Source organism: Papio anubis, chromosome X (assembly GCF_008728515.1).
Source record: "Papio anubis isolate 15944 chromosome X, Panubis1.0, whole genome shotgun sequence".
Classification (NCBI taxonomy): Eukaryota; Metazoa; Chordata; class Mammalia; order Primates; family Cercopithecidae; genus Papio; species Papio anubis.
In genome coordinates this window covers 69,898,007-69,911,580 of record NC_044996.1, presented here as the reverse complement: position 1 = coordinate 69,911,580, position 13,574 = coordinate 69,898,007, and positions in this window count along the sequence as shown.

Here is a 13,574-nt window from a genome sequence, read left to right as displayed (position 1 = left end):
AGGAAACTTTACATTTAGAGGAAGGAAAAATAAATTCCAGAAATGTTGTGACTTGGCAATGTAATTTAACAAAAGGGCCCAGGCTAAGGGATTAGGAGCCTAGGGTCATATTCTGAGCCCTATCACTAACTACTTCTCTGTGCCTCCCATTCTCTGTCAGCCGACTGAATGTAACCATACTTCTCTCACAGGGATATTCACTGTGAGTTGGGGCAAGTGATTAGGCCCCCTCAGAAGGAAGTAGACATAGAAATTCTAGCTTCATTATGTTCTGTTCAATAATAACCAACTCCCAGGGAAACAATGGCAGCGGTTGAAACATCTGAGAAGCGGTGCCTAGAGGAAAGAGAATAGGACTCTTTTGTGAGGGGGAAAAAAACCAAAAAACCAAAAACAAAACAAAACAAAAAACCTCTGGTCTTTTGAAGAGGAGAGAGGAAAGAGTAAAATCAAAAGGGCTCCTTAGTGCCCTTTTGATGATCTTGAGGTCTGAAATAGTTAATGTATGTATATAAGCACCTTTGTTTTTCTTTTTATTCCCTAGGCTGGTTAGACTCAGATTATTACAGGAGGCTAACTCATATTCAAGAATACCTGAAGCAGCGGTGGGAATAAAAAGTGGAAAATCTAATTATATGATTTTTGAAAATAGACTTCTGTGAGGTTTGCTTGAATATGTTCCCCTAATACAATTGTGTTTATTTTGTTTTCTATTTATAATTCCACTTTAATTTTTGTTATTGGTACCAAAAATATTTTCATTTCTGCAACATTATTTACATTTACAATGCATTTCAAATAAGCAAAATCCTGTGGAAAAGAAAAAAAAATGTACAATGTACAAAAGCCAAAAAGAGCTACTAGGACTTCAATTCTTTCTCACATTTCTTTCACCATAAATTTATACTCCAGTGTGATTTTTGCAAAGCAAAAACAGGCTGGTAAATTATAGACCTGATCAAGAGGAAAACGTGCTCACAGATTTGATCCAAAAGATGCCAATTTAACTGGTGTTTATTTTTAAAATAGTTTCTGATTAAACTCACATCCTGCCTTTTAATAATCAGATCACTCAATCATTACAGTTTACTGAAATACAGAGAAATTCTAAAGGAAAATGTGATTTCTGAATAAGAGCCGTCAAGTCAGAGTGATTGAGAAATCCAGATGGGCACTGTGTTCTCATCTGCTTGTTTCTCATGGTGCAGAGCAGAAAGGTGGAAGATGGCAACCTACATCTTCACGACCAGTTTATTAGATAACAACCCAATATAAATCTCAAAAATAAATCCACAGCATAAACTGAGGAAACTGAAGCTTGTTCACTTTAAAAACCAAAATGATTGAGAATAATGTATTAAAATTTAAATGAGAGACTACCTGAGATGGGGTAGTCTCTCATTTAAAGATGGGGATACAGATCAGAAAGTCTCTCACCGAAAGCATTAGAATTAGTATTAAAAAGATAATTTGCACAAAGGATTAAAAAGGGAGAAATATACTAATTGAGTTTTTGAAAGTGCGAAATGCATGTAAAGAATGAACACAGAAGTCACTCAACAACAACAAAAAAGTCTCTTTAGATGAAGCGGGTTTTGTTTGGTTTCATTTTTTTTTTTTCCAACTGCCATTTTGTTTTATTTTTTAGGCTCAAACATAAGCAAATTTGTCATAATCTTTCTTAGGATAATACATACAATAAATGCAACATATTTATTATCTTTCTTAGAATAACAGATACAATACATGCAAAATATGAAGATTGAAAGCAGCTTTTGTAGAACATTTCACTTTAACCCTTTTGAGTGGATTTTAAGAAAGAAAAGTCATTCAGTCCATTGTTGCCATTGTTGAGACTCATTTTATAACCTAAACAAAAACATTTACAGATTCAAAGTAAAGCCTCAATTATAACATCTGAGATGAAGGTGATTGTGATCAAAACAGACTCCCTGGCTATTCCCTCACCTGACCATCAAAAAATGATTTATTACATTTATCTAATAAAATGTTACACTAGCATTTCAAAATAGGCAGTTTTTTATTTCATAAGGAAGTGGTCACGATAAGCTTCAATTGCAGAGCTGCCCTGATTGAGCAGCCACGGTGCCAGCCACGGTGCCAGTCTCAGCCTACTCGGGAAGTTAGGCTCACCTTTTAGAATCTCACTATGCTTTATACCTCTCTGAATAACTCCAGGACTCTGGTTCTTCTACTTAGCAACATTTTAAAATTATTTCCCTTTCTCTGTCCTCTCACTTAGCAAACCTGAAAAATAGTGCAGCCAGTTTAAATAGTGACCAAGGCTTCTGATATTTTAGAAGTCTTTTAAACAGAAACATGTTTTAAGTACTAATGGTAATTAAATAAGTGAAATCGGGTGCTAAAGAGTGTGTTTATTTTATCTGGTGATAGAACTCTTGTGTATAGAGAGTGGTGGCTCCCCATTCCTGCACCCTTAGGTAGAGAGTAGAGTGGACTTATTTTAGGAACACTACTTGGGCCAAGGGAATGTGGTCCAGTTTCTCCCAGATAGTTTCCCAAGACTCCCTGGCATTCAAAATCCTGAGCAAATGCACATGTACATGCACACAGGTGTGCAGTGGAATGTGTTAAGGGAAATAGTTTCATTTTAGCTGGGATCCAGGCAATTTTTGCGCAATGGCAAGAAACAAAGGGGGAGCAAAGGACATTCATTTCCTTTACACAGTCCAGGAGACATTGATGATTTATTAACAGTGTTCCAGCCAGGCTGATCCAGGCTCAGAAGGAGAGTTACTCCCTCTAGGACCTTACTTCTCTGAGTTTGGCAGAGGATGGGGGTACAGATTAGAGATATAGTGCTCCTTTAGGGCAAGACTGAATAATAAAGGAAAAAAAAACAGTGTTTTTTAAAGCTATTAGTCTCTCATTTATTTATTTATTTTTTCAAGACAGGGTCTTACTCTGTCACCCAGGTTGGAGTCCAGTGGCATGATCTCGGCTCACTGCAACCTCCGACTCCTGGGTTCAAGCAATTCTCGTGCCTCAGCCTCTTGAGTAGCTGGGATTACAGGCACATTCTGCCACGCCCAGCTAATGTGTGTGTATGTGTGTGTGTGTGTGTGTGTGTGTGTATTTTCTGGTACAGAAGGAGTTTCACCGTGTTGGCCAGACTGGTCTTGAACTCCTGACCTCAAGTGATCTGCCCTCCTCGGCCTCCCAAAATGCTAGGATAACCGACGCGAGTCACTGATCCCTGCCTAGCCTCCCATTTAAATGTCTATTTCTTACAGAAAGGGTCTTCCTCCCTCTTCTCTCATCCATGTCTCTCTTCTTTCTAGCTGCTTCTCAATTAATTCCTATTATTTCAGTACTTAATCATAAGGGGTTATTGGTTACTAAGCAGGAACCTTTCCAGGGGATATAGGAAAGTGGAGGAAATTAAGTTCTAAAATGATGAGATATGGGTTGCACAGTTGTTATTTGTGCCCCACCAAAAACAAATAATATTTCAGAGGCATAACTGGCTGCTGACTTATTTATATGCAAGCCTGGTGGTCCTGTTTAAAACAATCCCTCTGAACCAGCACAGATTGCCAACAGCTTGTAGATAAAAGAGGAGCTCAAATTCTTGCTAACTTGAGATGACTTGAACACTGACCTAAAAAATAAGGTATGTGCCTCCTTAACTTGGCTGTCACTTACAGAATAGCATTCATACGCCCACCTACTTATAGACATGAGCCTAGGGATATCATTTTCATGGAAATATATCAAGAGATATACACAGTAACTTACATAGCTCTCCTAATAGTCAAGACCTTTGGCTTGCTGTTTGTTATGTTTTGGGCATTGTATCCAGGCAGTGCCCTCAATCACTGACTTTGTGTCCATGCTTCTGGGACCAATGGCTCCATCAAAGCAAAATAGTTTCTAGCACCTCTTATTCTTTGGCAATTTTGGGCTACACTATCACTCTTGGTTGGAATTTTTCTAATTTCCTCTATCTTTTCTACCTCCTTAGTTGCAGAGCAAAATTAAGAATGAGTAAAAAATGCATTAGTTACAAAAAAAAAAAAAAAAAAAATCCAGTATGCTCAGCACCACCATTCCAACCATTCCCCAGAAATTTTAAGAAAGCTGAAGAAACAGAGGTTCAGATCAACTTATACAGATTCTGCTTTCTCTCTATATTTATGTCTAGATAGCTAGCTAGCTAACTACTTTCCATCATCTATCTAGCCTGAAGATATAAATAGAAGTATCAAAGCCACTTTGTGTCATCCTTTTAAAACCTATGAAATAAGTTAGTTCTGGGATTTTAAAAGGAAAGCATCAGTTCACATATCATCATCCAAAAAGGTGGTTGATTAGGTTATTCATTGCTTCCCCTACAGCTCGTCTTTCAAGAATTCAGAATAAATGGAAGTAAAAAGCAAGAAGACATATAGGCTGAAGCCTCAAGTCACCAGATAATTTTTGTATATAAAAGAAATTTATCTGATACAAACTGATTCCTCACAAAACCCATCAAATCACAGTGTAAAATATCAGTGTCGATTTGGAGGGAATGCTGAAAGAATCAGGAAAACAATGACAAAAAGTATAAAACTCAATAAATAAATAATTCAACTGTCATCAAAATGGATTATGTGTTTAGGGAATATGATTTCATCCAAATAGAGTAGGGTTGGCTTGGACTCTGATTGTCTGTATTTAGTCATTCTCCTCTGACACATAAGGATTAGTCAATCCAAATTACCAGTCCTATACAGCTCTCTCCTTGTCCCCTGCGTTTTGTTTGCCTATTCATTCCTTGTACAAAGCCCAGCCTATAGAAAGAGTGGCTTGGGGGCGGCCGGAGGCATCTTACAACAATGGTTTTGAGTTTTCCGTTTAACTCTTCAACTAATTAATATTCAGTGTAGCCAGAAGCCAGCCTGACTCAGGGCCTTGGCTTAAAGAACAGATGGATTATGGCCACTGCTCCTCAATTGATTCATTATTTAGGCCATTAATTTTCTTCTCACCATAAACATCTGGCATCTGATGCTTGAGGATAAATTGATATTAGCTGCAAGCGAGTTTAATAACAGGTTTATTGTCTATGATTGCAGGTTAAAACCACAGACAAGAGTTCAGAAAGCATGTAAGTATTTCAAAGGAAAGGACACTGTACAAACTGCTTGATTAAGAGGTAGTCTCAGAGAAAATATTCATTTTATTTGATTACTTTTCAAGAAAATTCCATTTACTTTTTGGCAATGTGACATTATCAGTCATTTTAAATGAGAGAATAAATTGTAAAAAAAACTTTGTAAACTGCAAGGGGTAATACAAATGTGAAGTGGATTTAGAATTGTTATTCCTGAGAAATTATTTCTGGGACCAGGTGGTAAGTAGATAAACAAATAAATAACATCATTTTAGATTACAGGATTGCTAATAATAAGTTGAAGACAGCTCATTTTTATATGTCATGATATTCTATGTTTATTGGCCGGATTCTTTTTATTATCAGATAACACTAAATCACATTTTGATCACTAAGCTGGCCCTTGTCAAATAGCTAGAGGTTGCGTACTACAACTTTTTTAGCCCCTCCTTTACTTTTTCCCCTCCTCTGAGACTAAACCCTTTCTCTTTTTAGTGTCTCAGTCGCTTTAGCCTACTAGAAAGCTATTTTGAGGAAGGAGTCTGCTATTAGTCATTTACATCTTAGTATAAATATGATTTCTTTCCTGTAAGAGATTTGCAGTCAAAGACTAATATTTCACTCTGAAGTTAAAGGGCTCTGGCAACAACAACAAAAATTAAGGTGATATTAAAGGAATAAAAATATATGTGTGTGCGTGCATGTGTACACATATGTATGTGTATATATTTTTTTGTCATTGGTTATTTTCTGCCACCGCTGAAAACATACTTGTATAAAAGGTTAGCTCTTCTGCCTCTGTACCTACCTGCCCCCATTTACTGCAGGCAAGTGCTTAGCACCAAACCATAAGAAGGTAAATACCCAGATTGATTGCCAAAAACAAACAGTTGTGTGGATAGGCTTAGCATGAAATTCACAGCAGACATCTGGCATGAACCATCCCTGTGGGCTATAGCTTCAACATGTTTCCTCCCACTCTGTCCCATGTAGTGCCTGCTGGAAAACTACCCAAAGGTGAATTTTCTAAGAGGGGCCAGTGAGCCTGCTGTAATCCGCTTCAGGTTTGTAAACCAGCACTCTTTCCAACTTCTAATTCAGCAGAAGCTGTGAGTCACTAACAATAGCTATTTACTAGGCTAGTAAAGTTCTTATTAAAATGAGTGGTTACTTTAAGGGTCTGAATCTCAAGAACATAGAGAAGATTATTTCAATTTTGTCAAAGCCAAATGAACTCTTCCCTCAATTCTCTTTGAACAGAGCTCAAGAACATCCCTGCCTCTTTCCTCTCCTCACAGTTTTTTTTTTCCCCTACTGTCTTCCACCCTATGTTTTGACATTTTTTTTTTTTTTTTTTTTTTTGAGGCGAGGTCTCGCTTTATCACCAGGCTGGAGTGCAGTGGGGCGATCTCGGCTCACTGCAAGCCCGCCTCGAAGTCACGCCATTCTCCTACCTCAGCTTTGAGTAGCTGGGACTACAGGCGCCCGCCACCATGCCTGGCTAATTGTTTTTGTATTTTTAGTAGAGACAGGGTTTCACCATGTTAGCCAGGATGGTCTCGATCTCCTGACCTCGTGATCCACCCACCTCGGCTCCCAAAGTGCTGGGATTACAGGCGTGAGCCACCGTGCCCGGCAGGTTATTTTTCTTTTCAAGGAGAAAATGTCCAAGCATGTTCAAGCCTTTAGAATGCATGGTACGGCCGGGCGCGGTGGCTCAAGGCAGGAGGCTGAGGCAGGAGAATGGCGTGAACCCAGGAGGCGGAGCCTGCAGTGAGCTGAGATCCGGCCACTGCACTCCAGCCTGGGCGATAGAGCGAGACTCCGTCTCAAAAAAATATAAAAGAATGCATGGTACAAGAAAGGGATGAAAACTGCACCTGTGTTTCATGGCTGAAGTCCAAAGACAGACACTGTAGGGCCCTTTTAGTGGTTGGGAAGCCAAAGTCATTTTTGAGGCAAAAGTTCAGTCAGTTGACTGTTTCGGAAGTTTGTCTAATCTCTCTTTCTCCGGTTCTTCAGCCCACTCTCTACCACTCAGCATCCCATCCCCACCCACTACCACCACTTGTGGAATTCCAAGAGTTGTCAAATTGCTTTAGACTTGTGAAGAAAAGCAATTCCCAGATGTAGAAATTTCACAGATGAGTCCAACTTCAAGACAAGATTATTAGACCAACACAGAGCTGCTACCTTTTCATTCTGCCACACAATTACATTTTTAGTGCTACATGCTGACACTGTGACATGATACAACAAAGGTTATTTAACACCAAAAAATGTAATATAGACATAATCTCAATGAAAACATCTATTTACTATTACATTATTACTCACTTCATTGTTCACGTTTTTCTCATTTTACTGTGACATAGGTCTTTTGGCACTTAGATGAGAATTGACACTTGGGAATGATTGGTATAGACATTATCTGGATTTACAGTGGACAGACAAACAAGGGTCATGGAATTTATGCCCGTAGTATTTATTTCCACTATTTTCTTAAAAGTACTGTATTGGCCACTGGATTCAAAAGGTCTTACACATGCAATGATGATTAATAAGAATGGCCTTGCTCATGAATGAAATACACCAGAAAACAATCTGATCCCTAAACGTAGTGTGACATTATTTAATTTTTTTCCCATTAAGGACTCACTTCTTGATGCTAAAATCAAATATATTCTAAAAATTCAAATACCTCCAGAAAGTTCATGCTACGTAATAAGGTGTTATCAATTGCTTGTTCTTTTATGTCAAATTTTTTCCTTCTAAAAATTAGCTCTGGCATTAAAAAAATAAAAGTTTTAAAAACTGAGTACAAAGTTGAAGGACTGAAGGGAAATTCTGGAAGATGGAAGAGACAAGCAGAGCGTCAACCTGGATGTCTTTAAAATGTGAGTGTCCTGGGCATCTAGAAAGCAAAATGCAGAAAGTACTGGAATTGAGCAAACTCTTATCAAAAGCGTAGTTTTGCCTAGGTAATTAAGACTGTAGATCAACTCTTGAACTCCTCAGTTTTGAAAGTACTCTACTCCTTTTATTCACTCTATGCCCCATGACTAGTACTCCAAATGCTTACTGAATATGTGATGTTAATAAGTAGTACTCTTTATGATGAAATAATGGTTCTCCACCTAGGATATAAGACGATATGAACAGCTAATTGTTGGCTTTTTTAATGCACCTAGCTGAGGATCAACCTGCCATTAGGTATGACAACTCTCTAATGTTCCTAAGTTATTCTATGTCTCATGTTAGTTCCTTTATTTTATCTATTTATTTATTTATTTATTTGAGACAGAGTCTCATTCTGTCACCCAGGCTGTAGTGCAATGGAGTGGTCTGGGCTCACTGCAACCTCTGCCTCCTGGGTTCAAGCGATTCTCCCTCTTCAGCCTCCCAAGTAGCTGGGACTACAGGCGCATGCCACCATACCGGGCTAATTTTTGTATTTGTAGTAGAGACAGGGTTTCACTATGTTGGTTAGTCTGGTCGCAAACTCCTGGCCTCGTGATCCTCCCACCTCGGCCTCCCACAGTACTGGGATTACAGGTGTGAGCCACTGTACCAGGCCTAGTTCCCATTTTTATAGAGACACACACCAAGCACTTTATAACCCTGGAAGGAAGGGATCATTATTCTTGTTTGATATAGTCTCCTTTATCTGCTAGTCCCTAAAGTAGGAGCACATGTAACTCTAGCCAAGTTCAGTGAAAGCAATCTTCCTATTCCCTGTTGTAGTTTCTTGACATTTGGCCCCATATACTACTCAGAAAAATGACTGTTCACTGAGACGATAAACTCGTCTTTAAGTCTCCCAAATCTCCTTTTTATTCTCCTCAGAAGTTTATGGACCTTTAATGTCCCATGATGTCTTGGTTCTACAGAGATGAGTAAATACATTGTTACACTATGATCCTCGGCTATATTCCTTAAGCCTGGCAGGGCCAGGGTTTCTTTTTTTTTTTTTTTTTTTTTTTTTTTTTTTTTTTTTTTGTAGTAGTCTCCAAGCTCCTGCTCGCCCGAGGCTGGAGTGCAGTGGCGGATCTCAATCACTACAAGCTCCCGCCTCCCGGGTTCCACGCCATTCTCCTGCCTCCCAGCCTCCCGAGGTAGCTGGGACTACAGGCGCCTGCCACCTCTCCCGGCTAGTTTTTTGTATTTTTTAGTAGAGACAGGGTTTCACCGTGTTAGCCAGGATGGTCTCGATCTCCTGACCTCGTGATCCACCCGTCTCGGCCTCCCAAAGTGCTGGGATTACAGGCTTGAGCCACCGCGCCTGGCCCTGGGGTTTTCTTAATACCTTATTGAGTCTAATTAATACCTAAGATATTGTCGATGTCCCCTATATGTCTTTTACATATGATGGAAATGAAGAGTACACCTATAATCATCTGATATAATTCCCTACACAGTTAAGAGGAGAAATAGTAACCTAGCTACTATGTGGTACAGTAGTCACAGTCACTTAGTACAAAATGAGAAATTGTTTATTATGTGATTCTTTCATACTCTCCATATCGTACTTGTCAATCCGGGAAAAAAGAAAGAGAAGTGCCACTTCTGGATGAAGATAACCTTGACTCTCTTGGGAATGTGGAAAAGAGCATGATGGAACAAAATCTTCAAGCATTGTCTATTTTTCAACTACCTCTCACGAGCTTCATCAGTCCTTCCCTGTACTCCAAGGATAATGAATGTTCTGTTAATTCCCACTTCCAAAACTCAAATGCAACTTGATTTTTAAGTCCTTTTGTGATTCAAACTAAACATATTATAACATTAAACTTATTTGTCAAAGGTAAAGTTGTCAGGCAAAATACAAGATATTCTGTATTTTTACTTGCCAAATCTGGCAACCATAGAAAGAGAAAATGTGTGGCAGTGTGACATGATGTTTAAGAACACAGGCTTCAGCGTCTGACAGACTTTGTTTCAAACCCTGGTTGTGATACATATTAGTTACATAACCTTAGTAAAATCACTTAGCCTCTCTAAGCCTCAGTGTTTCCAACTGCAAGTAGAGATTAAGATAATATTTAGTTATCATCATAATAACTTACTGTTATAACTTACTGTTATTTTATTTTCATGGAACGTACCTGCCTTATAGCAACTCGCTTAAAACATCTTTCCAAAGAACCTAAGAATTATATAACATTAAAGTCGACAGGGAACAAAAAATAAGAAACTTTAAAAAAAAACTGTTACTACTCTCAGGAAAGCTCTGCTAACTGCCTGAGTTTCTGAGAACTAAGTCGTATTGTATTCCTTCAGTGTTGATTGGGGCTTTCCTCAAACATTGAAGGTAGCCAAGTAAATAAATCTCAATAAAACACCACTTGGAATCATACTCTGGTAGCAATAGTGCCATGTTTGTGTGAGCTTTTCTTTTTCTAAACTGCAGTGAAACCCTCCAGAACTCAGAACTGTCTCTTTTCTAGATAATGAAATAATGCATTCTTCTTCATGCACCCATCTGTGTCTTATACCTCCTACACCACTGGATTAGCTTACTAGGACCCCCATGACATAACATCACAGACTGGGTGGCTTACACAGCCAGAATTTATTTTCCAACAGTTCTGGAGCCTAGACGTCCAAGATCAAGGTGTTCCCAAGATTTGTTTCTCCTGAGGCCTTTCTCTTTGGCTTGCAAATGAACACCTTTTTATTGGCTTTACATGGTCTTTATGTAAGTGCATGCCCCTGGTGTCTCCATTTTTTTTCAGATTTCCTCTTCTTACAAGGACTCCAGTCATACTAGATTAGGGGTCACCCTAAGAGCCTCCGTTTAACTTAGTCACCTAATTAAAGGTCCTATCTCCAAATTCAGTCACAATTTGAAGTACTGGGAGTTATGGCTTCAAAATATAAATTTGACAGAGGCAATGATCCAACCCATAACAACCACCAAAAATACAATTAACTGGCATATTCCTCCCTTTGCTTACATTTCTTAGAAAAGAGAGATGTATTATAGATGTAGGAGACTTTTTAGCTTCTTGGCAAAAACGTGTGCTATCCTCTCCAAACACAATGCTGCTTACTACTGCATGGAAGTAACCAATGGACTGAAAAATTAATGCCAGAATAAATAGCCCATGTTTGATTTGTTCTAAGATACTGCTGACAGAGTCATTTTTTTTTTCAATCTGTTTTGTTTTGTTTTGCTTTAAATAGACTTTATTTTAGGGGATTTTTATGTTAACAGCAAAACTGAACAGAAAGCACAGGAAGTTCCCACACATTTTCTGTGCCCACACATGCCTAATAGCACCCACTGGCAACATCCCAAGCCAGAGTGATACATTTGTTAGAATTGGTAAACCTATTTTGACACATTATTATCACCCTAAGTCCGTAGTTTACCTTAGGATTCACTCTCGCTGTTGTACATTCTATGAATTTAGACAAATGTATCCACTATTATAGTGTCATACAGAGTAGTTTCACTGCTCTAAAAGTCCACTGTGCTGCTCCTATCCATTACTTCTTCCTGCTAACCCCTGGCAACCACTGATCTTTTCACTGTCTTTTTGTCTTTTCCAGAATGCCTTATAATTGGAATAGTATAGTAATTAAAATGTCTTATAATTATATAATTATAACGTCTTATAATTGGTATAGTATAGTATATAGTTGTTCAGGTTGGCTTCTTTCACTTATTAATATACATTTCTGCTTCCCCCATGTCTTTTCATGGCTTGACAGGTTCTTTTTAGTGCTGAATAACATTCCATTGTCTGGATGTACCACGGTTTCTTTACCCATTCACCTACTGAAGACATCCTGGTTGTGCGTAAGTTTTGACAGACAATTATAAATATAGTATCTATAAACTTCCATGTGCAGATAAAATTTCTACAAACATTCATGTGCAGGTTTTTGCGTGGGTGTAAGTTTTCAACTCATTTGGGTAAATATTAAGGAGCGTGATTGCTGGATTATATGGTAATTGTACCTTTAGTTGTGTAAGAAATTGCCAATCTGTCATATTATTTATAGTTATAATATTTTTGTAGAAAACATTGGAATACAAAGACAACCTATGAAATTACAAACAGCATCCTCAGAATGTATGATGGGTCTAGAGCCTAAACTCGTTGTTCAAATTATGCAAGAATAATATTTTATATCTATGCATTTTGTGCATAAATAACCACATATAAACTTGTTTATAAAAAGACACTATCATAATTTTTGGCATGGTATGGCAGTACAATTATATGCATTAAAATAGTTTTAAAGTTAAAATTGCATTTAAGTAACAGATAATCTTAATTATTCATATAAATAACTTTTATTCATGTGTTTCAAGATTTTCAAATAATTTCCTTTTGATCCTCACATTTTTAGTAGATAAAGAATATGAGAGACAAGTTAAACCATGTTTTCTAAAGTAACATTCTTGTTTTGAGGCCAAACTGGGGCTAGAACCCGGGTCCCTATATATTCAGTCCTATTGTCTTTCAGTGCTCACTGATGATTTCACTATTATGATAAAACTTGATTCTCAAGAACTAAAAGTCTTATCAGACATTCTCATTCTAAATTCATGTAACACAAAGACAGGGGAGGTATATAATGTTCTCACAGACACACAGCACCTAAAGGAACTCATGTATTTTAGGAGCTTGCCATCCATTTGGAAGAAGAATGAACTATTTTACTCAAAATATAAAGAAGCAGGGATACCTTACTTTGATTTAAAGTGAAATCTTTTTTTTTTTTTTAATTTATTTATTATTATTATACTGTAAGTTGTAGGGTACATGTGCATAACATGCAGGTTTGTTACATATGTATACCTGTGCCTTGTTGGTGTGCTGCACCCATCAACTCGTCATTTACATCAGGTATAACTCCCAATGCAATCCCTCCCCCTCCCCTCCCATGAAGGCCCGATTATTGTGATGTTCCCCTTCCTGAGTCAAGTGATTATGTTGTTCAGTTCCCACCTGTGAGTGAGAACATGCGGTGTTTGGTTTTTCTGTTCTTGTGATGGTTTGCTAGAATGATGGATTCAGCTGCATCCATGTCCCTACAAAGGACACAAACTCATCCTTTTGATGGCTGCATAGTATTCCATGGTGTATATGTGCCACATTTTCTTAATCCAATCTGTCACTGATGGACATTTGGGTTGATTCCAAGTCTTTGCTATTGTGAATAGTGCTGCAATAAACATACCATTGTCATGTGTCTTTAGAGCAGCATAATTTATAATCCTTTGGTATATACCCAGTAATGGGATGGCTGCTTGGGTCATATGGTACGTAGTTCTAGATCCTTGAGGAATCGCCATACTGTTTTTCCGCCAATGGTTGAACTAGTTTACAATCCCACCAACAGTGTAAAGTGTTCCTATTTCTCCACATCCTCTCCAGCACCTGTTGTTTCCTGACTTTTTAATGATTAGCCATTCTAACTG